At 37.2% G+C, this 5,080-nt stretch overlaps 1 long non-coding RNA gene across 1 annotated transcript; it reads right to left on the bottom strand.

Annotated features, from left to right (window-relative positions):
• Positions 1–598: 598 nt before the first annotated feature.
• Positions 599–3,208, bottom strand: LOC127507619 (uncharacterized). Its single transcript, XR_007928394.1, has 3 exons — positions 2,976–3,208; positions 1,512–1,634; positions 599–1,305 (listed from the first exon to the last, which is right to left on the bottom strand). It is a non-coding gene; the product is annotated as an uncharacterized LOC127507619 (long non-coding RNA).
• Positions 3,209–5,080: the final 1,872 nt, after the last annotated feature.

Raw genomic sequence — 5,080 nt, 5'->3', positions numbered from 1 at the left:
AAATATTAAATGTAATCAAAAGCTGTCCCCATTCAAAGAGATAGGAGCTGCACTTGCATGCCCAAGAGGCGTTTCAAAGATGGCCGCTGAGTGAAATGACTTGTCTTAAAGGGACTTTGACATTATGCAACTACTGTATAGACTAAACACGTAATACACATGCGCATGACGTCACCGTTTTCACAAATTTGCATTTTTTGTAGTTTACAAAGAGGCGATAACATGCACTTTGAAATCGTTTTTAAAAGTTTGCGTTTTCAGGCCCCCAAAACACGCGTTAAAGTTATCGCCTCTTTGTAAACTACAAAAAATGCAAATTTGTGAAAACGGTGACGTGTCACTGCACGGTGTCGTGTAAATGAATGGCCAATGCATAAAAAGTTTTCCATTTTTAGTTGAAAATGGTGTTGTGTAAACACCCCTAAATGCTACACCAGTTTATTCTAGCATTGCAAAATAGTTTTCTTTCCAGTTGAGCTTTCATAAGCCACATCCCCACTGTCTTTGACCAATTCAATATGACTATAAAATAATAAATAAAAATATGAAACAAAAAAGTTGTAAACACTATTGTACTGTAAAATAAAAGTAATTTTATTGAGTAATAAAAATACTTTTATTTCATTGTAAAATTACAATACCCAACATTATAATATCCATCAAGCTTTTATTTTGACGTGTTGCTGGTAAATAAGAATACGTGCTGCCGGTTTCACTCATGATATCAGTGTCTCAGAACAGCTCAATTCACAGTAAATGAACTGTAAATGCTGAGCTTCACTGGTAGTGCATATATTTATTTAATCGTGTCCAGTGCGAGCCACACTAAGCCATATCGCGATATAAATTTTATTTCCGATATATCGTGAAGCCCTACATGCAAACAGCACTGCAGTTTCTGAGCGACGTATTTGTCGACTCGAGCCAGTCCTGGTGCTCTTGCGGTTTTCCATAAGTGTTTAATGTGGCTGTGGTGTATTGTCTGGCCAAAAACAAGGAAGCTAGCAAGCCCTGCAAACACTTGCCAAAGGGGTCGTTTCCAAGTCAACGCTGTGTTACCGCCACCCGCCGAGCCAGGAAGGGTGCCAGGGCTCGCAAAGCTCGGGATATGAACTCCAAACAATGCCATCTGAGGGCAGCCTTCGAGAACGCAGACGCAAAAACCAATTGCCGTGAACTTGTGATGCAGAGTTAAGCGCTGAAGATCAGCCTCGTTCCCAGATGGAGGAGTCGGAACGGCTCGGGGGTTTAAACTCTTGGCGGTGTTACACAAAGACGAGTTTTCCAAGGCCCACGGCTGTTTATCTGAAGGCAAGAGAGCAGACAAATGGATTATGCTGAATGAATGAATTTCTGAATGGAAGAAAACATAAACGGATTATGACACAATGCAGTGTGAAACCGACGCTCCATGTCATTGGTTGGTTGGTTAACGCGTAGATCCCTACGTGCACATGCAGAGATCCGAGACCTGGTGTTAAAAAAAGGTGTTTTATTTATATCATGCAAACCTGATTAAAGCAGAACCATCCAGGAGGATATAACCAGTGGAGTGGGAGAGCAGTCGCCACGGAGCATCGCAACAAATCTAAGTCCCCCCGAGATCTGTCACTTCTGTAAATCAATTTCACGCCCTGCGAATGTACAAATATTGTCAACAATCAAAATATTTGTTTCTCAAGGAAATTTCTTTGAACATCTCGGTGGTTTGCTTTATCCTAGGGCTTAGAGATATCTTTAAAAGCATCTTAAGCGTCCAAGTAAGAACAAAAACGTGAAATTAAAAATACTGTGCCAACACAAAACAATACAGTTCTTACTCATTCATAGCTAAATCTGTTTTATGAACAGTTCATTTATTTAAATTAGATACATTTGAATGCATTTAATCATTTATTTTTCGCATTTGGGGATGGGCATAATGAGTTGTTGCCTCGAAAAGTTTAGTCACATGATAGCTAATATAAATCAGTGGTTCTCCACTGGTTTTGCTTCAGTCTTGTGGCAGCCGAGAGAAAAAAAAAAAGAAAAGTAAATGTGAAGTTGTTTTTTTAAGTTATATTTTAATAATAATAGTAATATTTTTAATAATTATTAAATAATTTATAATTAATTAATATTTTATATTATTTAAAAATATATATATTATATAATTATTAAATAATTATTGTCTTTTTTATTTTATTTATTTTAAACCATTTTGATAAGTATTTGCTTATTGTTTTATTTAATTATAAAAATAGTAATTAAAAATATATTATTAAATTAAAATTCAAAAATCAAGTTACAAAAACAATTTCACATTTACTTTTCATATTATTAATTTAACACATCAAAAGATCCTGTAACTTAATTTGTTGTGTAAATCAATGGCACATTTTATTTTTGCAGTGCCTCTTTTATCATTTTATGTTTAATTTAAACATTAAAAACAACTTAATTTAATTATTTGCATTTTAAGCATTGCTTTTTCCCTGGTGTCTTACCAGAACAGACCAGCTTAGAACCACTATTGTAAAGACTCCCTCTTTTATTGCTTTTTGTAAATCAGGGGTTCAATAAGGATTCATTAACATCCTAGACTAGGTGATTGAACAAGCAAGAACAATTCCTTAAGCTCATTTTTTTTTCAGACGCCTTTTGAACCCAAACCCACAAGATGGCATACCCAAATTAAAACAGATATAGCTCATGGAGACTTCGCAACAAGACTCGTGGCAACAAAATCAAAAGAACAACCAGCAGAATGTTAAAAAAAATTATTTCTTTGTAATTACTATGATCTCCAATTTTGGATCCGGCACGGAGAGTGGATGTTTTTGAGGAAATAATGGATAAATGCTATGTGCATTGCTTTGTTTGTAAAAGAAAGGGTAATTAGGTTAGAGGGAGAGAAGACACCGCATCTGGCACTGAACGAGAATCTCTGTGTATGTGATTAGTTGCCAAGAGGGTCCCCAGATGGCATCTATTACCTGCGTGCATTAATTAAAGATCCAAGCGCGGACCCCATTAAAGCTCAGAGTGGCCCTGAGGACGCATGCGAGTATACGTTCTGGAGATTTGAACTTCACTGAAGATGCTTTTCATGCACATTCTGGAATAAAAGTAAAGGACTTATGAAAGAAAGAAGGCGGGATAAGAAGGAACACATTTTGAACACCGTGGACGTGTTTCAAACATAACACATTATGTTTTCATGTCAGAGAACAGTGAAAGGCACCTTTCAAGATGTGCATTGGTTTATTTAGTTCATTTACTCACTCTCATATCGTTTCAAACCCATGACTTACTTTCTTCTGTTGAACACAAAAAAGAGACATTTTGAAAACTGTGAAATTACAAAGAACCAAAGCTTTTAAGCTTCAAAAAGGACACAAAGGCAAAACAAAAGTTTTTAAAAAGTAGTTAATATGACTCGTGCAACATATATCACATCTTCTGTAGTCATAAAAAAAACAGACTAAAATTTTTGGTTTAGAATAAAAGAGTTTGAGTCCCGGTCCGTGGACCTTTCCCAATCCAGTCCCGCTCTCCCACCTCAAATCTGATTGGCTGAGAGCCGTGCGATATTTAGTGATAACGGCACTCCTACATATTCACCGTTTGTATCACTCCACTTGAAGCGACTATCATGGCAGCCAAACAAATCCACCGTATTTTTTTTTACAAATACTACACAAATACTAAACTGTAGTTTTACGAGATTTTGGGGGAGAATGTAGTTGTTTAGACCTGAAATATGTGACTCATAGTTAATCATAACACCTATTTTACTATTTGTTTTGACGCTTTATATTATTATTATGTATTAGAGCACTACTTTTACGTTTGACTAAATTGTTTGCTTGTGTTCTTTATTTATTTGATTGTGTTTATTTTATGCTTGTGTTTATGTCTTTTATAATGGCTATTGTTTAAATATTTTGCTCAAATATAATTTTATAAAAATAATATGCCCTATTTGGTATTGAGAAAGGGTCCATCAATAGTTTAAGTGAAAGCTACTTTGGTTGTGGGTTCGATTCCCAATACTGGCAGGAAATTTCACCTTGAACAAGGCACCTAACCCCCAATCACTCCCCAGGCGCCACAGCATGACAGCGTTTATTGCGTTTCATCTGCGCGCTCTGACACGCAAGACATTTATGATGTACGAAAAAAGAGCCACAGTGGTTTCCCCGATCGCAACAACTTCCATTTTTATTACAGATATTTTGCGCCAATTTCCCAGGAAGTGACGATTTTGTTTTCTTGAAACTACATTAAAATGTCGGTGCTAATAGCCTCGTGGGCAGCACCGACATATAGCGCCATTACGCTTCGGGCAGCCCGAGTTCGAGTCCCGGTCCGTGGAACTTTCCAATCCCATCCCACTCTCCCACCTCGCTTCCTGTCCACTCTATACTATCCTATCACAATAAAGGTAAACATTGCCAAAATAGTACTACTACAGTAACATGCTGTTTCATGTTGCACAGTATAAAGCCTCTCAGCTTTCATGTATCATTTACCTCAAAATGCACTGAAACGGAACAGTTTTCCTGTTTATCACAGACTTAGTACGTCAACGGTGGTTTTGCAGAGAGGACTCAGATGTTGTTTTCCCCCGGTAAGCTCCTGGCAGATCGCAGGGGTTCGGCAGTGTGTGGGTTCACATTCGCCGTCTCTTAATCTCTCCTGGCACTTGTGTTTTTACAGATAAAACGAACATGTGTAAATATGCTCGTGAAAACGCATTCATTTCATGTCCTTGACATGCGTGACTTTACATTAAATCTTAAATTGCGTAACGTAACCTCTCCAATTACCCTACTCGAGTAAAGGAGACTGGTGCACATGCTGAAAACGAGATTGTGATGTTTACGTCTTGATACAAGTGGCAAAAACAGATGGTAAATCATTCTCTGTTCCACACCGACTGCAGAGAGTGTTTGACAATCTAGAAGTTTAAAGGGAATTTTACTAACAGCAGTTAGCAAGGTAATAAACCAAAACGATCTTTGAATGTCAACATGTGATTGTGCATTTAAGCAGGCCACAAAACTGAGCAACGCAAGTCTGTAAAAACTGGATTTGG

This window comes from Ctenopharyngodon idella, chromosome 24 (genome assembly GCF_019924925.1).
Source record: "Ctenopharyngodon idella isolate HZGC_01 chromosome 24, HZGC01, whole genome shotgun sequence".
NCBI lineage: Eukaryota > Metazoa > Chordata > Actinopteri > Cypriniformes > Xenocyprididae > Ctenopharyngodon > Ctenopharyngodon idella.
Note: the sequence above shows the minus strand (reverse complement) of the source record. Positions and strands in the feature narration are given on the sequence as shown.